Source organism: Heliangelus exortis, chromosome 18 (genome assembly GCF_036169615.1).
Source record: "Heliangelus exortis chromosome 18, bHelExo1.hap1, whole genome shotgun sequence".
NCBI classification, from domain to species: Eukaryota; Metazoa; Chordata; class Aves; order Apodiformes; family Trochilidae; genus Heliangelus; species Heliangelus exortis.
This window is the reverse complement of record NC_092439.1, coordinates 8,547,328-8,572,578: the sequence shown is the minus strand read 5'-3', so window position 1 is coordinate 8,572,578 and position 25,251 is coordinate 8,547,328. Positions and strand designations below refer to the sequence as shown.

Sequence of the window (25,251 nt, the reverse complement as noted above, 5' to 3'; positions counted from 1 at the left end):
TATCAATATTAAACCAAATGCTCTTACTGGTGATCTGTCCAATTTCTTTTTAGGAAGCTGCCAAATTCATATCTTTAAATGTTTCTTTTAAATTGATTTTTGCAAAGATCTTTCAGATGGTTTTAAATCTTCACTTACTGGAATATCTTCATCAGAAATTAGTATCCATATTAGTGATCTGAAACCCAAAATTACTCAGCTGACATTCAGGAAATAAATGAAAACTGCAGGGTTGAAAAATATTTAAAAATCTCTAGCCCTCTCATCTCAACTACATCCCAAACTTTGTATAGGCCAATGATTCAGCAGGTATGTATCAGCTGATTCATGCCATCTAAGGATCTCATGCTTAGAGGAGAAGGCAAATTGTGAGTTTTCCTTTTCTACTCTAAATAATTTGCACGTAATCATGTGAAGGAAAGGTAATATGAAAAATGGCATAGTAAGTAAGAATTGGAAGAATGGTGCTAGAAAATCTCAGCAGCAGTGTCAGTCTGAATATTTGTCTTGGGTCCTTTGAAGCCAAATGTTTGTGAGATCCTGATACCTCATTATAGATGGAAACAATGAGCCAATGTGTTGTGAAGAAACAACTTTACCACCTCCTTCCCCCTAACCCCAAAAGCAAGCTCTGAAGTATGGAAACATTCATATTTGCATTCAGTAACAGAATTACTGTCAATACCTCCACCATATGTTCACTGCAGCAATTTTAGTTAGATATTTTTGTCATTAAATATGTCTTTAAAGCCTAAAAAAAGAACAAATCAGTGCGCAATCATAATACAGTATTTAAATTATATGGAATAACAGCATCATGTTCTTTCAAAGCTGCCATTTTGAACTTGTTGGAGCTGTGAGCTGTTCTTGTTGCAGTTGTAGTTCAAGTCACATCAGAGTGGTTCCAGCTAGTCAGATATGATCTCTCTGTGAATATGCAACATTAATCACTGCCGTTTTCAATGTTGTCAGAAGAGATTATTTTTTTTAAGCTACCAAGGTGTTGTTCTTGTCCTCTATTAAATTAATTAAATCAAGTAGTCAAATAAATCAAGAAAATATTCAATCAAGTAAATCAAAGTAGTATTAAAAAAATAAGCAACAGGTATGTTTTTCATGAAAATACAACAAAGTATTAATCTGACTTAATTTTGCAGCATTCTGAAGTTAAAAACTGCCGCTTATATGACTAAATTGTCTGACAGCTGTAAATCTGCAATACAAACCATCTGCATAACTGGTGGAATACAGTTTCCATCATCCACTAAAATTCTTAAGAAAGGAAGGATAGCATGTTCAGAATAGCTACTCTTATTCCCAAAATTTGCTGATTTTGAGATGATCCACCACATGCTATTCCTGTCCAAAGCAGGCTTCAGATAATGATGACTCTTTAATTGAGATTTTTTTGCTTTATTATATTTTGTTTTATTTTATTGTGATACTTCTATTCTTCAATTAAAGCCAAGAAAAAGATCTTCTTCCTTTTGGAGCTTTTGTAGTATGATTTTGCTTAGAGAACACACAGGTGTGTTCTTCAGAAACTTAACTGTTAAACTTGGCTAAAATGCAGTGAGTTTTATAAAATGCATTATTAAATAGGAAATCTAAGAACAAATCCAAAACCAAAGAGGATTTTGTTTTTTAACAAAGTTGTTTTCTCAAGGGACAGTGAGGATGACATCCTGCAAAAGCTTCAAGGATGTTTAGAGAAAATGGAAAAGAAAGATGATTTAATTCACATATGATGAAAGTAGTAGAGATGTGGTAAACATGTGGAACGAAAGAATGGCAAAGGCTCAGAATTGTCCTGCATCAAGCAAAATTGGTCTCCAAATGAAAGATGGAAGTTGTGTAGTAGAAGTAATTTTGAAAAATGCCTTTTCATTCATTTAAGAGCCCTGTAACAGATGTACATAAATAAAAAAAATACTCAACAAAATGAAAATTATTCACCTATTTACCTTAAGATACAGTTTCCCTTCAAACTGTTACAGGTAATTTTGTGCCTAAATAGCTATCTCAGGCAATATTTCTCAATCATCTTTAAAGTAACCCTGAAATACATACAGCATGTACCAGCTCTTTCCACAAGACCTTTAAAGGGATGCATTTTATGTGAATGAACCATTTTGGGAACAGGTTCCTAGAAGAGATCTTTTTACTGTAGAAACTGGGGCTGCAAAATCGTGTGAGGTGTTAACTGTGAAGAGCAGCTGGCTGAATTCAGGCCAGAGAGCACACTCTCTCCTCCACATGTTCCTTCCTAAAGCTATGAACTCCCAAGGGGCAGCTAGAACTTGGCCTTTCCTTTCTAGTCAGCAGGAGAGGGGCCAGAGGAACTGCAGTACTGATTTTTTCTCCCTGTCATGCATGCTGTAGAGACCTTTTACTTGAAAGTATTTTTTGTGTTTATTTCTTCACTGCATAACCAACAAAGTGAAGCAGGTGGCTGTGTCATTGTCTTGTTTTTTAATACATTTCTTAAATCTATGCCAGCTTCAAGGAGCTAATTTTGGAAAAGCTTTGTCTTATAAAACAAGTCTTTTCAAGCATAAATTGATGCTGGATACACTTGGGTGAATCAGTGACAGATACTCATGAGGTGATGCTTTCTGGAAGGGATAAAGGCAGTTTTTAAACATCAGTGAAGGGGGTGGAGTTTTTTAATGAATCATGAGTAGTAAAAACTAATGTAGATTTTGAAAACTAGGTGACCAAAATAGATTGCTCTGTGAGGTGATTTATGATTTTTCAGGATTTTTATACTGAAAACAGTAAAAAGGTCTCAAACAACAAAAAAACCCAAATCAAAAAAACCAAATCCCCAACCCTTTTCTCTATATTCATTAATCAGTGGTACTCAACTGAAGAAACATTGGTTGAATGGCATTTAAATAAGAGCTGACCATCAAATAAATATATTACATATGTTAATTAATGTTCTTCATTGTCCTTTTTTCTGTGGTGCTTTGATTTACCTATGATGAAATTGGTTATTTACTTCATGTGAAAGATTTGTGTGCCTGAAATATTTTTTCTAGCTGTATTAGTCTGTTTGATGAAAGATACTATCTTTTTCCACATCTGTCACTTCTCTCTGAAATTGTCAGTTCAGTTAGCTGAGAGGTGCTTTGAGAGAATAATCTATCCAAGCCAAGAAAAGGCTGAATTTGTGTGGGTGAATTTCCCTTTCAATTTATCCACTACTTCTCACTGACTGTAGAGGAAGTACTTATGGGTGATTGAGATCCTTGAAGTTAAGGGATAGGAATCCCCTTGTAAGTGTTATGTAAATTAAACTTTACAAAGTGGTTTTTCACTGGGAAGAGCAGCAACAAATTTTTGCTAGAAAGACCAGCAGCAGTCTGTTTTGAGGCCTTCATCTTTACAGTTTGTTCAAGATCTTGATTGTCAGAAATGGCTTTTTTTCCACTGTCTGACTGTTTGCTCTAAAAACCATGACAGCACTGTGACACTGGAAAGTGTTAAACACCCACCCTTGAAAATCAAGCTCTCTTCAGGGCATTTAAAATTAGTCATCAAAAATAATGAATTTTGCTGATAAAGTCTCATAGAATTACTGTTTATTTCAGTTATTTAACACTTTAACATATAAATCCCAGATAGCCCAGGATATGTACCCCAGGACTTGATACTAGTAGTTTCTGTTTTTACATAGTACAAAGAGAGGACTGAGGTTCTTTTTTTTTTAACTAGAAACACCCAAAAGTCATATAAATAAGGATCATGTTGTGAATACTGGATTTTGGCATAAAAGGTGTTTCATGAACTCTGAATTTTCAGAGCTGGCATCCAGCCCCTCATGATATGGTTCTGAGAACTTATGAGTTGCTAGCAATTTTAATTCTGTTACATTTCTTCTGGTCTCATCTCATTGTCTTCATGTACCACATGATCACATTTAACTTCAAGAAGTATTTAACTAGGTTAAATGTTACAGGACCTAAAGAAAATTAAAATATTTGTTTATTTTTAATATTTTCTCAATCTCTAGTTTTTCTGTAAATCCATATGGCTCTTGAAGAAACCACATTTAATAGCTGAGAAGTGTCTTAGCAATCACTCATAGGTTTATATCACTGCAGAAGTAGATTTTCATAATTTAGAGGAACCTCAGTGGATATGATGTCAAATAGAATCTCATTCCTTATTTAAAGTATCTAAACTTTTAAATACATCCAAGCAAAAGGCAATGTATATAGGATGACAGATGTCTTCAGACAGTTCTGTGTCAGCATTAAGCAAAGCTCTCACGAGGTCTGAACACCACATTGTTCTTACCTCATGTTACAGGCTTGATAACAGTATTCACTTTAAAAGGTAATTATACTTTTGCGTGGTTAGAGCCTGCAGGAATAATAATGTGCATGTATTTCTGGCATATCTTATTTTCTGATGAGAAAAAGATGAGATAGAATTAACTCCTAGTTGCACATTTTCAGTGTGGCGGGGTTGCTGCAGTTAAAGAGAGGAAGTTGCCATTGTATTGTATTGCTACATGCTTTATTCCTTCTCAGGAGTGTTGGTTTTCTCTTTGGAAATCTACCCAAATAGATATGAAAAGGGGCTAGATTATCAGTAAAGGATAGACAGCTTAATAGGGAGATATTTTCACATATGTGGAAACTCAGACCTCCTATTTCTCAAATAATTTCTCTCACCCTTTTTCACCATTTCTTTTGGAAGGTTTCCTATATGTTAGTGTCTGTTTCTCAGTTATTTTTTATTACTTTTTTCAAGGCAAAAAAACTCCACTTTTGTGTGTAAGTAACTTACAATGTGATGATCTCGACACCAACTGGACTCTTGATTTTCCCTAACATGTGTTCTTTGTCATACCATATTATTTCTCCAGAACTGAATTAAAAATAGCATCTGATAATTTTGACTGCTTAACGGACTATGCCAGAAAACAGTTTTTTCATATTTATAAACATGAACCTGCCTAAGACATTATGCCATTATCTGTAATGTCAGTTTCAGGGTAATTGAAATCTCATATGATCCATAATACCAACTTTTGACAAGCCTCTGTTGCTGTAGAAGCACAGGCAAATTTTTCTTTTCATCCTGTCTGAGGTCTGTAACCACTTATATTGTATTTTTATTTTTTATACCATTCCATCTGTAACCTTAATCGAAGTTATGCAATGAAGTTGATAAGTTTCATGTGTCCTTTTTTTTATATTAACATATACTTCACTTATACTGCTGTTTTCTGTTCCTCAGCAAGTCTGACTTCTAGCTAATGCAGGTTGAAATCAAAATATTCTAGCCTGCTTTCCAATTGCATATTTGACTACATAATCTATTTTTGAAGAAAAAAAATATTGCCTCTGCAAGTAGTGTCATAATGAGACTGTCACTACCATTGAATCCCTATATATATCTCTAAGAGATGTGATTTTATTCTTCTTGGTTCTGCAGATGTTTGCTCTGAGGTATTGTAAGTATATCACATTAATATATTTGGTTTTGCAGCGCTTCTGCACTGTGTTTTCTTGCAGCTCTGCAGTGTTTTTACTGTATTACACTTTGATAAAATAAAACTCTTTTTAGGAAAAAAAATAAAGTAGTTGACCAATCTACTTCAAGAGGAGTAAACAAGAAATTGAATAAGGAGGATGAGCACTAAGCTTAGTTAGACTGCGAAGAACACACACACAAAAACTTGGTAGGATGAAAAGTCGTGGTATGTAACCAATTCAAGCATTCTAAATTAAGCACTTTACAACTAAGTCTACTATCTATTGAAAGAACTGAGCAGCAAACATTTATTATTAGTGAAACTATCTTTCTGCAGGATTTGTCAACTGATGCCTGGAATGTTTAAATGTTTTTCTTTTTTATGAGAAAACTGGTGGTAAAATATACAAACAAATTGATACTGAGAAAGAGGGAGAATTAGTATTTCTGTTTGAGAAAAGAAATAAATAGAAAAATAATCAGCACTTCAGTTGTTAAATCTCAGTAATATCATGTGAACTACACAGTCAAGTTGCTTGCAGTGGGTATTCAGAGTTCACTCTCCTGTCCAATTGGTTTTTTAGAGTCACCCTGGGCACCTCTGACAGATGGAGTGTAACTGAGATCTGTTACCTACTTGAGTGCTTCTCTGAAGTGTGAAATCATCCAGCTGTGAAACATACCTGCTATCTATAAAGCAATGCACAGCATGGCATTGTTCAGGGTACCACTAGCCTGAAAAGCCAGTAAAGAATTACTGTGAGGAATGGAATAGCTGATGAGCTGTCCAGTTTCTGTAACTTCACAATAAAATGTTCACTGCAAGGTGAAGAGGAAGTCTAAGTCTGTTGTATCAGAAGGAGAAATGAAACCTCTGACCACGTAATTTTTTTCCCCATAGTTATGTTCAAATTTAGGTTTTAAATTGAAGGAAATTAAAATAAGAATGTAATGAAGAATGTAGTTTTATACTTAAAAGCTTTTTTGAGACCTTTTTGCATTTGATGTTTTTAATCAATTTTACAAGGAACAATAAATTGAACTAAATTAAAAGATACATGGAACAAATTTTTAATTTGATTAACCAAGCTAACTGTGTGATTAACTATTGTCCCTTTTTCTCATTCTCACCATCAATCTCCCTTAGGTATTTTCTGTCTTGCATAGTATATTCCTTAGTACTGCAGAATATGTTGTCTGCTTCAAAGGTGCCTTAATATGTGAGGCCCATTATTTTGAACTTACTCCTAATGCAACAGGAATACTGATATTTCTATGATCTGTCATTCAATCATCTCATTTATTGCTCTGTATTTATGTTATGAGCTCACATGGGAATACGAAAAAGCATTCAGAGCTTTTCTGGCACTAGATAAGTTAAATATCAAGAATAAATCACAAATATTTGCAATCCTTTTAAGGAATTCCAATAGCAAACCCCTCAAATACAGCTTACAAGACCCAGTGCTAATAAATAACTGGTTCTTCAAGGCTGGTACATGTATAATGAACATTTGCAATCTGCATTGCACACTCTTGAGAAGAATATTGTAACCTGACAGAGGCAGTTACATACTGCAATTTCCATTTCAATATATGAATAATTGATTTAAATACCTGTAAAAAAATGTTACATTAAAAAATCGGAGCAGTGCCTTTTCCAGTGGCAAACAATGGCATCATTTCAATTTAGTCTTCTAGCTCTGAGACCTGTTGATTTCTGTGGCATTACTCTGACTGTGGGTTTATCTTCCTACCTTTTGTAGCATTTATATGTTGATTTATACAAATGTCCTGCATGACAAACATGATCTCCTTCTATGATAAAGTGACCCACTTAGTGTATGAGGGAAAGTCTATGGATATTGTTTACCAGAACTATGGTAAAGCTTCAAAACTGCTGCTCATGGCCTTCTCCTGAAGAAATGAGCTACTCATACCTTGGATGGGTGTAAGCTTTGCTGGGTAGAACACTGGCTGAAAGGAACAGGCTGCCTAGGGGGAGGTGGTTGGATCACTGTCCCTGGAGGTGTTTAATGGCTATTCATATGTGGCACTTGGGGACATAGTTTAGCACTGGACTCTGCTGAATAAGGTTAACAATTAGATTCAATGTTATTAAAGGTCTTTTCCAACCAAAATGGTTATATGGTTCAGTGATATTCAAATGACAAGCTGCATAATTAAATTCATCAGATAATTTGAAAACATGGACAAACTATTATTTTTTTACATTGATTATGTTCAGAAAATGAAACACTATGTTCAGCTTGAGCTGCTGACATCTGCAGAGTAAAATGTAGTTTTCTTAGTAGAAAGAGGAAATCTCGGACTAGCAATTTTGAAAATTAGAGACATTCTGAAAAGATTTAAACTGAAAATTATGCTGTTTCTTAGCATAGTTGAACATCATCCTGAAAGTCTTCTGTGACCAGTTCCATTGAGCAGTGACATATGAGCATATTTCACACTAACATATGATCAATGTTAGTGTGAGAAACAACTGTAGGACGTCAAACTTTAGTCTTGTTCATTTTCCATTAAACCATTTGGTGCCCTCCAATTAATTTCTTGTTAGCAAACTATAGTTCTACTCAGGAAGCAGCAATGAATGGTACTAAGATCAGTTTATATCAGTCATTCAGAGCAGTTCACTTGCCTATAGTTGCAATTTTAAATATATACTTAAATGTCCATGAAAGCTTTAAAGAGAACTTGAAGCCCTATTTATTTTGCAAACCCACCTAAGGCAATACTGTTCCACATATGGATTTGAGACTCATTTATTTCCTAGTTATCATAGTGTCTCACTATTTCAGACTGCTCAAGGGAGGAAAGGAGATCTTCAGCATTGGCAGAAAGGAGTCCTGCAAACCCAGCACAACACAGCTGCTAACTTAGTTCCTCCCACAGTGAGAAAACGTGTTGAAATAGACTGTGTAATAAATGAAGGAAAGAAGGACACAAACTAATGATGTGAAGGCCATCACTAACCACCTCCCACCAGTAAACTAGTAGGCCTAGCCAGTTTCTGAGCAATATCTCCTTCCCCCAAATTTGTTTTTTTTAATCCTGAATATGTTGTTGTATGGCTTGGAATATCCCTTTGGCCAATTTGGGCCAGCTCACCAAGTTGTGTTCCCCTCTCAACCTCTTGCCACCTCCAGTTTACTCACTGAGGAGAGTATGTAGGAAAAAGAAAACCTGACACTGCAAATACAGTTGAGTAATAGGTGATGGATGCAGAGTCAGTGATAACTGAGTCCAGAATAGAACGAAGCCAGTGTTCTGCAAGTCAAGGCATTTTTAGAAATTGCATTCATCTGTTCTTCCTGGCCTTCTTGCCAAGCCAATAATGTAGTATTGATACTTGATTAAGCTGGTTGTTTTCTAGTAGAAAAGAAGAAGAAAGGAAAATTCTGTGTCCCTTACTTGTTATTTGATTTTATTATTCAAGAGTATTTAAGGGAAAAAAATTTATGAGCCATATCTTGCAGTGTGCTCTGTCTGTGGTAAGCTTTTCCCTGACAATTAATAAAATTTAGAGGAAATACCAGAACATCTCGGTGGATTGTACTAAAGAGTTTTGGTTTGTGTTGCCAGAATAAAGCTGGATTTTCACTCCATCTTTTGCATTTCTCTTTCCTTTTGCCTCTCTTCCACTCCTCAGGAAGGAAAGGAAATAAGAAAACTGTTACCAAGCAAATTTTCAACCATCCAAGTACCAGCCTATATTACACTGTTCACTTATCATTGTAAATTCACTGTACTGCTGGAAGGGTAATCTTACTTTCCCAGCTCAGTTGTCTGTTGTGTTCCTTCAAGTGTTAATTCTTACAGCACTCAGAAATGTGCTAGATACTTCACAGATATGTTTAGGATTAAATGATGATTTAGATAACCCAAAGCACTTGAGTGTAAAAAATGACAAAATGAGCACGAAGTTCACAAGAACAGTTTCTATGGCTAACAGAAAATGGGAAAAACAACTTTTTTTCTTGCAGTTTTTCATTTCAGGCAATTCATGAAGTTCAGATTATTCTTTCTGGGGAAATTGATTTTTGTTACAAAACTGTGGCATTTCATATTTTCTGTTCATTACTTACTACAGTACCAAATGGATTTGAATTTAACAAAAAATAATGAGTTGAAACTGTTAAATACAGAAGTGAAAAATTACAGTAACTGCATAAATTTCAGTAGAATAAAAGCTGCTGTCTTTCAGAGGCAACATAGTCTAGATAGGCTGCTGGAGCATGACATTTTTATACTCTTTAAAAACATAAGGTTTGGTGAAGTCTTTTAGAATCAGATGGGTTAAAATAAAGAAAAATGCAGGAGGATACATAAATTTGTGGATTATGTATTATTATATATTATTTATAACTCATGATGATGTGGTGCTTTTTGATAGGCATTGCTAATCCTGAAAGTCAAGATGGGGCATCAGAAAAAAAATCTTGCAGTAATTGTGCTCAGACCTTTACTTGGAAGACAGCAAACAAGGTCCATACTCCTTTTGCTTTTGTTTACACGGTATGTAAAAGTTATACTTGGGAAAAGTTAGAATTTATAAGTAAAGATGGTTGCTTTAAACAGAAATAATTCCATTGAGAATTATAAAATCCCTGTACTTCATTTTTTCACTCCTAAATGGGCCAGTAGCCATTTATTCCCTTTGCTGGAGAAGTTATTTTAAATACCTCTAGTTAGATGTCAAGACAAGATTTCCTCTTTGTTTGTAAAGGTTTTAGCCACTGAACTAATGAGTAAATGCCACTGAATTAAGTGAAAGTGACAAATCAAAACTTTACTTTTTAAAGTTAATCCTAGAATCTTGAGAAGAAAAATATGAAAACATTGTTTATTTTTCAGTCACTATACGTTTTGTTTATTATGTGAGGAGTTAAGTATTGTACAAGGTTTTTCTCTTTCATACTGTGTCAGTTCAGTGTTACTTAAACATGACAGCATATTTTTCTCTCAAATTCGTGCACTCTTGCTTTGTTTCTATCTTGAAGACTCCTAATTTTCTTTCCTAGGAATACTAGTGTGCATTTTGGTATTTGCTGTGTCACTGCTAGTAAGTGGATACTAGTCACACATATCTGAAATAATATATTATTAGTAGGAATCATTAATTATGTCAATTTGTTTATAATTAATGGAAGAAATCTATGGCATTAGAGAAACTTTTACAGTAGCTGGCATAAACACATTTGGTAATGATAGCACTGTCAAGTTTAAATACTTCCAAGAAGAATTACTGTTATTAATACCACAATGATCACTATTCATGTTTGACAGCACTATGTAGATGTAGCAGTTTTTTGGATTTATGCTCTTCTAAGTCTACTTTAAGTATCAACTTTTACACTATTATCTCTTTTAAGATGTTGAGTGTAACCATTCTGAGGCTAGAGAACTTCAAAGCACAAAATATGCATAATAAAGAAAATCTCTGAAATCTCACCACACTCAGTTCAAAGAGACACACTTGGATTTATCTTACTTGTGCGTGTTCTGGTATTATTATGCACTTAAAGATAAGGGGGGGAATTGTGCTTCTGAAATAACTCATCCTATTAAGTGTTAAAAATAAGGAAAATTACATCTTTTTTAAAAACATATGAAAAATGGGTCTTGCGTTTGAACACATAGGTTGTATTATTTTTATAATTTGCTCGTTATTCAGGTATTTCTGTTTTACTGCAAAGCTAGCAAGAAAGTGATCTTTCATTGTGCAGCTGCAAAAAACTCAGAAATTTCAGAATTTGCCTGTCTTATCTATACTAGAAATATGGTTTTCCCCATCTTAATCTCAATTGACAAGTAACCTTAGGTTTATTACATCACCCCAAGATTTTCAAGATACTCTTTCTCGTGATTAATACTTCTGTCTTCTGCAAGGAAGACCACTACCTAATGATTTAAACTTTACAGTTGATAAAGATGATAACTGTTAAATGCTTATGTTAAATAATAAGTGAAATAAATTATGACAAATTATCATGAATGCCAGAAATACGGGAGCTGAGGGGAAAAAAATCAGTATATAAATTAGCCAGATTTTGGTTTTCCTGGTCCTCAAGGATGGGAAAAGTCAACATGGAACAAAGATGATTGTGGACTTAGAGCTGTAAGGTCCCCCATGAGATCACAGATCCCTCCAGCAGACCTGCTCCAGCATGGCCTTCTCTTTCTCCACAGGTCCTACGAGGAGACTGCTCCACTACAATGTTCCCATGGGGTCACAGCCTCCTTTGGAGACATTCAGCTTCTGCAGCATGGGGCTCTCTGCAGACTGCAGGTGGACATCTGCTCCATCATTGACCTCCATGGGCTACATTTCCTCATAGCTTTAGGCTGTATTGAGTCCATCCTTCATACTTACATTTTTCCCTTTCAGTAGAGTGTAGCAAAAGTGAACATAAATCACTAACGGGTTTCTTGTACTGACCTACACACTTAAATTCAGAAGTTGTGAGTTTCCTAAAAACAGCAACCTCTTTGTTAGAGCAGACAGTTAAAGCTCTTTGTTAAAGCAGTCTACTGAGAATTTTTTGAGTTACCTCACACTACTGTACCTGAACATAGGAAAACTTGCTCTTTGTATCTCTCTCTTTAAAGAGCTCAAATCAGCAACACATATTGCAGGCTATCCAAACCTCCAAAAATAAGTTAAGAAGCAGGGGGAAGGAGGAGAGTTATGAGTGCCCCAGGTGTAAGGAGTTGATCTGACTGCATGCTGCTGGGCTGAGGCCACAAGCAGGCACAGCTGCAGAAGTCAGAGTTTTGTCACAGGGTCTTGAGAGCAGTGTTGCTGTAGAGTTCTGAAGGAAAAGATGTAGTTTGAGAGAGAAATTAAAGCACTGACTGGGGTTTGATAATGACCCTTTTGTCATTGCCACTGCTAGTGTTACATAGTAGTAGGTATCTTCCAGACTATCTAAATCCTAGCTGTCCTGGAAAGAAGATGGCATTGGGTGACTCTGCACTTGTGCTAGAGACTGCTACTAAGTCCTCCTGCTCTGGGAACCAGGCATAAGAATTAGCTTAGTGTTAAGCCTCTTCCTGTTCATCCTGCTCCTAGACTGAGACATACGTAAAAGGTAAGAGTCATGAGGATGATGGGCTACTTATTATTTAAGAGCCTTTTCTTAAGTTTCTTTGATTTTATGTACTCTTTTTATTCTGGTTGTAGTAATTTTCTTTCTCACTGCCTTTGCCCTGGCCTTTAAAAGTGGTATTTTCATTAAATACTGAGTGATGACCATTTTTTTTTTAGGAGCTGTTGGTTGCAATGAGATTTTTTCCATTCTTTCAAGTTGAAAACCTACTGAGTTACTGAAAAGCCATTGCTTTATCAGGAGACTGGAGAGAGATAATAAGGTTAGTGACTTTGATCAGTATCAGTTTTTCACCCATGTTTAACTGTTTTTCAGGCATTGCATATATAATTCAGGGAGTTTCAGGGGGCACAGTAACTTGTTTGTTTCTTAAGTAACGTCATAACTGATACCATCTAAAAATATGATGAGGTAATTTAGAAAACCTGAGTACTGCATATATTGGCCATTATGTCAAACTATTATGTGCACAAAGGGACAAAAAAATTATCTCATGTTTCTACTTAATTTTAAAAATTCTTCCTTTGCACCTGATGAACTGTAAATCTGCTGAATTACTGCACCGACAGCAAGCTGTGCAGAATTACGCTGCTGATAGGGTTATGACTCCCTTATTTGCTGTTCTAAATGTTCTCATCCTAAGTAAAAGAAATAGGAAATGTTGGCCCATGGTCATTCATTCTTCCAATGAGTACAGAACTACAGGATGAAGTTAATTGTTTAAGTACTCGAAGATAAGTAAGTGTATCTAATGTACTACTCTACTGTGAAAACTTTAGATTTTCCTGCCTTTTTTTTCCCCAGAAAGTTTTCTTTCTGTCTCATTTTCTTTTTTGAAGTTCTCTGAAACTGTTGTATTTGTGTTGAAAGTCTGTAATTACAATTGCCTCCAAGGAAAAGGCTCATGGAGGGCAAAGATTCTTTAATATTTGCACAGGCAGAGCTGTTTCTCACTAGCAGGCTTGTAGTGTTATTTTGTATTTGTCATGAAAGTTTAGTTTAGGATCTGTAACTCCCTGGTTGGACAATTAATTTAGAAGTAATGAAATATTGCTGCTGTACAACATAGAGTTTTAAGCTGTATAAAATTTATTACATGTATAAAACTATGTCACAATTTTATACTGTTGCTTCTGCATTTGGTGCTTTTATGAAATAATAAATTGTGAAATCAGAGCCATTATTCAGTTGAAATAAGATAGAAACCTTTTTTGGAGATAACAACTTAATACTTCTGCTACATGTTAAAATTAACCATGTACTAACTTGCCTCAGGGTGTCTGCTTCAGGTTTTCAGGTGGCAAAAAGAAACTGGAGATTATCTCCACCTGTGTTTTCACAATTGTGTACATTACTTAAGCAGCTGAATCAAGATGTAGAAGAAAGGACTTAAACATGTCACTACCATATTTTAGGGTTTTTAACCCAAAATCTGTGAGCCCAAATCTAATACATGCACACAGAGTTACTTTTGAACAAGTGATGATATGTTTGTTATTTTCTAACCCTTGAATAGTTTGCATCCTAACCTATCATTTTATGGAACTTTGACCTAGAAAAATCTCTTTATTCACACAGAAAATTTAAGGCACAGGTATCCTGTATTGTGAAACCATTAATGAGATGACAGCAGTATTCTACACTGGGTAGTATGTAAATTATGTGAGAGAGATGCTCTTACATTATTTAAGGCACAGATCCATTTCTTTACTGATGAACAACTCTGAGACACACTTGTTTGTCTTCCTGTTTCAGGGGAGAAGTTTTGCCTGCCCAAGCAATGCAGGATTTAGCCTATAATAGCTTTCAAAGTAGAGTGTAGAATACAAAGAACAGATGTAAAATGGCAATCTCGGTGGTTTTATAGTATCTTCTCAGATTCTGTAAACCTCAAGGAAAAACCTAGCAATAAGTGTATTGAATTTTTCTTCAGCTTATTGTTTTGGTTTGGGTAAAACTGTTATGTCTACTTGTCATTGTAAAAATTGGGCAACAAAGGACAGGTAAGTGTGCTGCACTTTGGACAACTTAGTCACTTCATGTAGTTTTATCTCCGTTCTCAATCAGAATCTGTATTATGTTCTGATGGTGAATGTGTTTATTTTAAATAAAATCAATATTAACTCAGATGGATACACTTAAAATAAACTCTGCCTAAAATCGATAAAGGAATCTGCATAAGAACCATGAGTACTCTTACAGATTCACAGAGCTGTTATGTTAATTTTAAAAAAAATCTCTTCCAGTGTCAGATTATACTGACATCCTTTTAACTCACTGTTATCTCTGTAAAGTCTTTCAAAGCCTCACTGAGACTGGCACCCTAAGTAATGTTTAAAAAAATTATATCAATTTCTGTGATGAAAATACTAGAATGTCCCTCGCTAATACAAAACATTTCTGCTAAACCTTGAATGTAGGTTAACATTCAAGGCTAACAACGTGACTAATCACTGGGGTAGCTTCCACTGGTGGAAGTGTTACAGTTTATGCACTACTTAAAAGACATTGCAAACCTCACTTTATTGAATATAAGTTACAGGTTATTCTGCAGTTCCAAGAAAACTTCAATATTTCTATCTCATTTGACTTCAGTTCTTCTCTAGATAGTGATATCTGCAATTTTTGTTAAGGATATTCACAAGGGTCTTCCTCTAGAGGGTTTCTCGTTATCCTTGTACCTGAAAGCAAGTAGGTCTGCAAATCTGCAGACCAGAGTTCAAGCAGAGTGCTTGGAAAATATGCTGACTCAATTTCTTTCAAATTCTTGGTTTGTCTTTTTATGTGCCTGGAAAAATAATTCCGATGCAAAATCTGCTTCCCTTGGGGGCTATATTTTTTTCTAGGTTTTCAAGTGAAGTAGGAAGGTAGAAAGTGACTGTTGTGTGCTCATGCAAGTCAGTAACTCATTGCAGACTGGCATTGTGTTTTTTCTTGATCATTAGAAAAATGCAGTTTTCTGGAATGTAGCTTTTGTTTACCTAGAAGCTATAGATTGGAGACAAGAATCATCTGGAGAACCTCTAGTCTGTGTCCTGTTAAGCATTTTTTGGCATCAAATCTGAATTTGTGTTGCTGTGAATAGAAGTGAATTTTTTTATGGGAAAAACAAAATCTTAAATGATGTCTTTTTGAGATATAAATTTAAAGTAATTTCTTGATATTTCTTCAGAAGCTCTGTATAGCAGAGCATGAAGAATTCAGATGACAAAACCACATGGATCAAAAACTTGTTAAAAGTCTTTTCTCTCCCTTCCAGAAGTGACATGAAGGTTTTTCTGATCTGTCCCTGTTGCAGCATAGGTAATGATGTGTAACTTGGTGTATATTATTGATAACTATGCAGAGACAGATTGTTGCTAGGTGCATTTTCATAAGCACAGATGTGCTCTATCTCCTTTTATAATTTCATGTTTTGTAAGTCTAGTAAGAAAAGATAATTAAATATGCATCATGATACCAATCACAGCTAAGAAAACTGAATTGTAAATACTATGGTAAGACTTCGGTGTCTGCTTTTCTTTTCTGATTAATCAGAACCAGAGAGCTGGGGTGATTCAGTAAGCTGCAAAAGTTATGGTGAAAAGAGGGTAGCTCTAGAGAAGAAAGAATATGGACTTATGCATTAGTATGTGCTCACTGATTTGATAGGCAGTATGACAGGAACTAGGAGCTCAGGTCCCTAGGTCTAAAAATGGAGGATAATCAAAGATGTGCTGTCTGAAGAGATCTACTACTGGTTGTACGATTTGTGTGATGGCTTTCTCTGGCTCTGAAATTAGTATAGTTGTTACCCTTGTGAAACATGATTTAGATTAATTTTGGAAAGTTTTGCAGTAAGTGCTAAATCGTGAAGGGTTATTCTGTCACTTGTAAGCCTTCACCCAGCGTACTGCATCCAGCTCTGGAGCCCTTGACACAGGAAGGACATGGACCCGATGAGAGCAGGTCCAGAGGAGGGCCACAAAAATGATCAGGGGGCTGGAACACCCAGATAACCATTCTGCATATTTAACAGCAACCAAAAAATACCAGGATTACTTTACTGCACTTAAATAAATGGAAACAAACTGCTGCTATATATTACTTGGGATATTCTATAAGCCTATTCTATCCCTATACTTAAAAGCTTAATTTGAAGTAATGTGTACTTAAATATAGTGGGGATTCAAATGAATGAAGGTGACAGCTGCAAATATGTAGCTCAGCATGAGAGTATTCTTCTCTAACTTGGAAGTGTTTTAATAGAAATTCTAGGAGAGGAAAATCTTGTGTTGGATGTGGATTATTTCTTTATTAAGATTCAGTTCTTTTTAAAGACAGTTATCAGAATCATAAAAAGAAGAGGTGCACTACATATATGTAAATGTTTGTATATATAATACTGTGTAAGCCTGTTGGAGTTGTATGTTTATGTTTGGGAAGAGCATTTTGTAAGCAAAATTTTTAAAAGTAAGGGAAAAGAAAAAAAGGCCAAAATTTTTTGTCTCCTGTACTTTGCTAAAAGTTTGATTTGTCTATGGAATTCTTCACCTGCTGTACAATATAGAGAAGTACCTAGCCATGTGCAGTGAGAACATCTTTTTGTTGATAAGGTCTTAAATTGCAGTGGGAAGTAGCTGACTGCACAGAGATACCATTGAGGGCACACTGAGGAGCTTCAGAACTGCAGCTCAGTAGAGAGAAAGCAGGTTCAACTGGACAGATGGAAGTTCTGAACAAGAAAGTGATGTTGCTGTGTAGAGAAACTTTAATTTTGATGTGCCCCCTGTTTGGAGGATCTACAGCATCAGCATTTTTTTTTACTTAAAAAATAGAATTAAAACCCACAAAAAACCAACAAACAAAAACATTAAAAGAAGAAACAATCTTAAAATGTCACATTAGTTCAAATACATTTTTGAGTGGTGGTGGGAAATTTTAGGTTAATTATATTGATACATGCGTTGAGATAAGTGAAGAAATGAAGAAATGAATTCTCCTCTCTTTTGATTGGCACATTACTGGAATTAGACTCCTTTTCTTGTTCAACAGTACCTTTTGCTGTTGGGTCCCCTACCTGTAGCTGCAAAATTTTTGGGCCTTCCTGTCACACTGATGGATCAGTATGTGGAACTAATTTCTTGGAACCGTTGTCTATTCAGCTTGTAAAAGGAATTGGGTTAATTAATGATACATCAGCACTACAGGCTTCTATTAGGCACTGACAAGAGGCATCCATGCGTGTGCTCAGTGTGTCCTGGGAACTAAATTAATTTGTGACATTTTGGTTTATGTGGTGAGGATCACTATTATGATTTTTGGGGTGATGTTAATTTATTTTGGACACATCAAAGTTAACTTATTCTGATCTGAATAGTTCTCTTGCATGCGATTGTGACTAATTTTGTTTTGTTTTGTTTTATATTTCCAAACGGATGCCTTGCAAGGTCACAAAACTGCCCCAGGCATTATCTGGGAGGCTTAAATTATAATTTCCTCTGGCTGAAGGGGAGGAGAATTAAACTGTCAGTGAAACTGAGATTCATTGCTTGTTTGTTTTCTGAAGTGAAACTTCAAAAAGATTATATTGTTGTTTTTTATATGTGGCCTTTTATACCACTAGGCAGAATTATGAAAGGAAAAGCTATTCTTGAGCTATGGCTGCTGCAAAGTCATCATGAATGGTGTCCATTGGTTCAGATGTGGTCACTTAATTGGTTTTCTTGACTCCCTTGCTATATCTCTATTGAGAGGAAAGGGTAATTCATTTTACTCTAAGGTGCACTTCTACAATAAAGCAGATGGCTTCCCTTATAGGGGGTGCCTGTAGAGAGATAAGTGAGATTATTCATGTCCTATTTATAAATAAGTAACATACACATTATTTTCATCTTGTCCAGTGAAGATTTCCTTCTTGTTTAAAATAGCTTTCAATTGCAGTATTTTCTTTTTTTTTTTTTTTTTTTTTCCCACTGAGGGCATTTTCAACTCGATAGAAGTCAGAATCCAGATTTCAACTGCTTTTAGTGCATTTTGGCTCCAGTCCTATCTGAGATAAACAGCATATCTTTTAGATTCCTTAAAGATGTGGTAATATCCAGTGAGAGAGTCTGACCTTGTCATTTTCATAGTGTTCTTCCTGCATCTAATCCTGTGGCACTTAATGTATTACTAGTGAACAAGTCAACAGCCAGTAAGTGGGAAGGAACATTCTTCCTGTAGTTATCGAAGACCCATTTTGGCAATGAGTCTGTTCACATAGGCATTTCTAGATGTTTCATTTATACGTTTCTGTCTTTCCTATTTAAATAACAGATTTTTGTGCTTTTATGGACAGATACTTTTACTATGACAGCACACGATGTACAATAGTGACTGCAGCGTTTGCCTGGTTTGTTAAGCTAATTCATTAGCAAGCTGAGGCCCTGGTTTATTTGACTCTTGCAGTAAGCCTGTGAGTAACAATTTGGAAAGCATTAAAAAAAAAATAAATTCCAGCCACCAGGAAAAAAACAAACACAACAAACCTAAATAACACAATTTTGTCTGAAGATAAAAGTATTCCAGAATATTTCAGAAAGAAATTGCTGTCATCCTTGTATGATCTCCGTGGTGGAAGCACCACAGATTCCACCTGAAGTCCTCAGCTTTGTGATGTGGAGTTGTATTAGTGATGGCAAAATTAAACAAATCGTGCAGGTTGTCATATTCCAGTAGAACACAGCCCCCTGCTATCCTGGCTCTCAGTTATAGCTTTGGAAAAGAGCTTGGTGTTGCTGCTCTCTTTTTAGAGCTTTGAAGCTCTGCCTTGGTTTAAATGGCACTGATTTATTTGTGTCAGTGTACTTGTTCTGTTATTTTTGTTGTTGTGATTTTGTTTTGGTTTTTTTTTAAACAGTCAAGATGACACATTAGAAAATATTCTGGAGGTGATTTCAGTTTGACTCAAAATAGTAACGTAACCTCTAGTTTTAATACCACAAAGTGCTTTTTAGATATCCTGTGATGATATCTTGTAACTGTGATACTGTCTGATTATTTTAAAGATGAAAACCACAGAAACAGCTGTGGTGGTAAGTATCAGAGAAACAGGACTTGCATATGTGGCAAAGGGTTGTTTTTTCTGAAGCAGGGGATAAATTTCAATAAATACACTGAAATAGGATTTACACAGTGGTATGGCTGAAGCGTTATTCTGCCACTGCATGACGTAATACAATATGAGAAATGGGTTTTATAAAACATGAACCATGTGTGTTGGATTGATTTAAGCAGATATTCCTCTACATTCCCAGATCCATGCTGACAGTGACTACTTGCACATTTCAGAAAAGGTTATGAGTATTTTTGAATTTTCTGAGCAGGCTGCTTCTAAGCTACATTAGAGATTTGTACTCAAGTGAATAGTTTGGTTTATATTTAAGCTTTATATTTATTCATTTTAATGGAGTAATAGATTTCACATCCAGCAAGGCTAAAAGTGAGGTCAAACAACAAAAAATGTTGAGCTAGGAGCAAACTTTGAACACGTTAGATACACATTTAGAATACAGAATGTGGATTCTGCAGTCTGACTTCATTTCTGTATATGAATAAATATTGCAGACAGTGTTTAAACATTGGCATTGCCAATCCTTTATTTTTCTTGTAAGACCTCTGATTATATACCGAAATTAATTCCTTCGTCTATATACTGGATCAAAGGTGTTCTTTCAACTTTCTAATTTTAACATAGTTCTTTTGGGAAAGTGTCACACTTCATTGCAGCAGGAAATGGCTTTGATTTCTTTTTTCTGGATCAGCTGCTCAGTTTTGTATCGATTTTCCTGCTTTTTCAACCATGTAGACTCATGAATTACTCTTTCACTCTTCTTGGAAATCAAGAGTTGTGGCTTGCTTTCTTGAGAAGCTTAGGTAATTTAATGAACGGAAGCTGTATTTTAGTGAACAATTCAAAGAAAACACCCAGCTAAATCGGGAGATTATTGTGCTATCATTTTTTTTACTTATTTAAGACAATTTAGAGTTAACCACTAGCATGAGACTTCAGTAAAGCAAGCTAGTAACATTTGGGAGAGATTTGGGTAGAAATACGGTATTTGCAGAGAATGGTAACCACTGAGCATTAGTACATCTCATTGGCTTAATGGAGGTGTCCCAATGCAATGACTATAATTCCAGTTCAGTGTAGTGTGTATTTCTTTGGATATGACAAAGGGAAAGCTTAATTTCTGTGGAGTTGGATTCTGAAATAAGGAATTCTGTATTTCTGTGGATTCTGAAATAAGGAGATAATACACAGAAATGGATAGTCTATTGACTTATTCTACTGTAGTTTTCAATAATTAATTTCACTTTTTATAGCTGGAACAATTCTGGGCTGCCAAGGCTTTTTATATGTGTGTGTGTGTGTATATAGATAAAAACGTATATATTTATGAATAAGCACAAAATACATACTTTCTTAAGAATTTAATTTTATGTATTGTAAAATCATAGAGATAGGTAGACCCATGTTTCTATATAAATAGACTTGGTACTTTATGAACTTTTTCAAGAGTCTTCATCTCTTTAGATTTGTACCATGTCCCTCTTCTTATTTGCTCAATTTATAAATATTAGAAGTGCCAGCTATGCCAGACAGATGTAATTCTCCCTGGATCTAGCAAATATTTTATCTCAACAAATACATTTTAAGCCAGGATCTCATAGAACCCCCATATCCGGGATATCATTAATGTTTCTAGTTGTAGTTTGATGCAAAAAAAAAAGATGTTAATTGTAATTATTGTATAAACACAGCAAAAGAATCACAAATGTAGGCATGTAGTGGAATTAAGCTTACGTTTTCTAAAACACAACAGTGGCCATTGATTAGTCTGATTTCCCCAATCAGTATGGAACTGATTGTCCAATTATTTCATGTCTATGTCATGGAAATTGGACCTAGATGACTTTTTATGATGCTTCAGGGTAAAACAAGCAGCTTAGGAATGGTGTCATTATTCTCTTCTCTCATGCTGCTGATGGTCTAGTAGGACTGTAACAACTAAACCTTCATTGAACATTTTGACAGGCCCATCATGTGAAAGAGGAAAATGGACACACTTTAAATTCTGACAGATTAATAAAACTGCCAACTTAAGTAGTGAAGAGGGTCATGCCTTGTCAATGTTGCAATAGCATTCATACTCTGTGACAGTCAAATCAGTATCTGTGGTAGTTAAGATACAGTTTCCTTATGAAACTATAGTTTTTCTTATTAATTTTATGACACTTAAAGGGAAGTGAGGCAGGTAAGAAGGTCTTTCTGTATATGAGAACTGGAGATAATCTTACCTTGAATTTTTTGTCCAGTGACTGCTCCCCCAAAACCTGCACTGAGATAAAGAAGACAAAACATCTGTGAGCTACTTATCCCCTTGTAGTTCTAGCTGTGAAGAAGTTTTTCCCTTTTCTTCACCCCCTTTCCCCCCCCCCCCCCCTTTTCCCTCATCCTGCTCCCACCCCCCCTCCCTCCTTTTATATTCCCTTTTTTCCCTTGGTGATAAAATGCTGGAAGCTCTAAAATCTACAGCTGAGAGCCACAGTTTTTTGTTCTCAAAATTGAAAGACTTTTTGTTAATAATTTCTATTGTACACTAAAAGCTGTACTGAACTCAGCAGCAATAGACAGAAGCAACTATAGTTTTAGGAAATGAGAAATTTCTCTCAGCCCCTTGCCTCTGAAATGCACTTAATTCCATAGTGCCTCATTTTATTTGTCTAAAGAACTTGCAGTGTTGTAACAAAAACAAAAAAATCCCTGGAGCCTTACAGCACCCTGTTTTCATCGTGTGTGATGCAGAGTTATGCTGTGAAGTTGCAGTGACAACACTGGGATATATATTTTGTATGCTCACTGTATTTTATATATTTTCATTTTAATTGCAATATTGATTGTGATTTGATCAAAGCCGCAGTCACACTGCTGCTTAACCCCATCACCACTGAAACAGTAAATTAAAAAATATCTGCCAACAGTTTACAAAAGCCTTGTGCATCTGAACTTATCTGTTTACAATTTGTATTGAATATTGCTACATACTCTTAGTCTGTTCAAAGATGAGGAATTTTTTCCCCAGATGGGTGTGAGGATATGTTTTTTAATTTAATCTTAATGGATCATGGTTAGGCTTTTTTTGTAAGAAGGGACGGACTGTCAGGAGAATTTGTTGACAGGGTCTATTTGATATTTATCTGTTTCTAAAATTAAAATAGAAAAGAATATTCAGTGAATGGCTTTGAATGTAAATCTGCTCTATATATTTGCCTGCAATGGAATTTTGTCAAGGGACTGCTGAAAGATGAATATGGGGAGGAGGAAAGAATAACTGGCATGGCTGATCAAAGTGTATCGATTCATAAATAAGGAATGTAGCAGGTTCTGAAGATCTCAGCTTGTAGCTCAACCCCTGGGGAGACTGGGCTGCAGTGATTGGTACAGCTTCTCAGATAATAAGCTGGAATAGTAAAGGCTCTGTTGTATATAAAAATAAATAATCTATACTACCTTGTAGCAGAATTAGCTTCGGTATTTTGGGGACTTCATTTCAAAAGATGCATTAAATGTCATTTGTCTCAGCCTCAACTCTCTGATGTACATTCAAGTTCTCATTGTTTGCTTCTCTTAAAATACAGAAAGGCAGATTTGGAAGAAAATTCTGTACTGAATCACAGTGATGAGCTTTTGGCTCTGTGTATGTATGTATTTTTTGTTGTTGTTAATACAACAGTAGGGATTTTATGTCAAACTGTTAAGGCTATTGGGCAGCTCCTAAAATTCCTTTCTAAAATTACTGTGTTGAGAAATTTGTCTTCTTATCTTTCAGTGGTTTTGCATGTCTGATTTAAATTTCCTGCCTCATTGTGGGAGCAGGGACACTGCATTAAAAGGCAATAGTTAAGAAATGCAGGCTGTTGATCTGGCGTCCCTGTCACCCCAGCTTCGTTTTATTTGCTGTGCTTTGGAGTGCTTTTCTTCAGGTGGTGCTGATAGAGTAACAGAAGATTATTTGCAACAAGAGTCTTATAAAACTATCTCTATAACTGTGGATTTTTAAACTTACTCTCATCAGTTATCCAGTTGAGTCTTTTATTTGCTTTAAGATACAGAGCCACAAAAAAGGAAATGGTGGTTAGCAGATATGGAGGCAAGGCTCTTAACCATTCTTTACATGTAACTCCTTCCAGTTTTTTTGGAGTATAGCAGTCATTTATTTTGTTAATACAAATGTCAAAGTATCTTAGTGCCTTGTGGTTTTTGGGGGTTTTTTGGGAGGGGAGGGTTGTTGTTTGTTTTTTTTTTCCTTGGTATTAAGGGCTTGTGTTTTGTTTTTTCAAATAAAATACAAGCAGTGTATTATTTCTAGGGGCTTAATGTCTGAGAACAAAATGCTCCTCTCTGAATACTGGTAGAGTGCTGATTCAGCTGGTGTATATCAGGGAGTTCAGAAGCTGAGGGGCAAGGATGAAGAGAAGGACTTCATCTTTTGACCATTTAGCAAACTATAATTGAGTGTCCTAAATGGGCCATTTATTTAAAAGCAATTGCTAATGACTTAAGATTTTCTTAAAATTTGGGTCTCTTTGATTTTCAGGTTCAGGGGCTGTTGTAAATGCTGACCTTTAAGGGAAAGGCTACTCTGAACTGATTGAGTATGCAGAAAACTTGTAAAGGTGGTCTGTATGTGCTGTAGGCTGTCTTGCTTTTTCCTCTGAAGCAAGGTAATTTTCACCACTGGAGGTGGCATAGACACTTACTAATATATCTCTTAGTTATGTAGTTCTTAAAATTCAGCCATTTAATTCAGCAGGAAAAGGCTACTGAATGTCTTCAACTTGTAGTTTACCTGTCAGACTTCTGGACCTGTTTAAAATGCTGCATAACCCCACTCAACAGCATTATGAAGGTCTCAGTTAGTGCTTTCTGAAGAGGCACAGATTTCTTCAGGACTCTTCAAAAGTCACTGTTAATTTAAAGCAAAACATCATCCTGAATAGCAGCTTGCATTTTGAGTTTTCTACTAATTACAGTATGAAGTTACAAAGTTCAAAGTGTTCCTTTTGAATTTCTTAAAGACTATGCAAGACTTAATTCAGTCCTAGGATTTTGCAGTTCATCAGAAAGAACAGTTGAACTGTTTTTTAAATGAAGATAAAACAAAAATTCTGCTGAAAAGATTGAGGATTTTTTTTCCTTTCTATTTTAGTATTATAGAGCAAGTTCTTGTCTTCCACACACAGCACTGGATATATGAGTGTCCTAGTACTGATCTCATCTGTGTTTGTGCTTTTCAAGATCTTTATTGTTTTCTGTGTTAAAATATTTTTACTTATGTTTCCATGTAGAAGTGTGAATGTTAATAAACTGACAAATGTAGACATTAACAAGATATGCTAGCCTCTAGCATATAGAGTATCTTGATTATTACATGACCAAGAAAAACGTTAATCAGCAGAATTCCTCAAATATGCATTATGAAGCTTTGCCACTGGTATGAAACTACAGTCTAAGAACAGCATTTCTTTAGATGCTTAGAATAAAAGGACAGATGAGTTTTATATGTCAGTAGCAAAAAAATTCCTATATAATACAAGTTTTCTAAAC

The 25,251-nt window shown here is 35.4% G+C and overlaps 1 long non-coding RNA gene across 12 annotated transcripts in view; it reads left to right on the top strand.

The window, feature by feature from the left end:
* The window catches only part of LOC139804549 (uncharacterized), a 149,584-nt gene that overhangs the window by 84,524 nt on the left and 39,809 nt on the right, over positions 1 to 25,251 (top strand). For 10 of the 12 annotated variants that reach the window (XR_011729435.1, XR_011729429.1, XR_011729426.1 and 7 more), the window contains 3 exons: positions 9,905 to 10,026; positions 11,701 to 12,602; positions 12,779 to 12,882. This is a non-coding gene — a long non-coding RNA (uncharacterized lncRNA). The remainder of the gene's footprint in view (positions 1 to 9,904; positions 10,027 to 11,700; positions 12,603 to 12,778; positions 12,883 to 25,251) is intronic. The other 2 variants (XR_011729436.1, XR_011729437.1) reach the window with 2 other exon arrangements.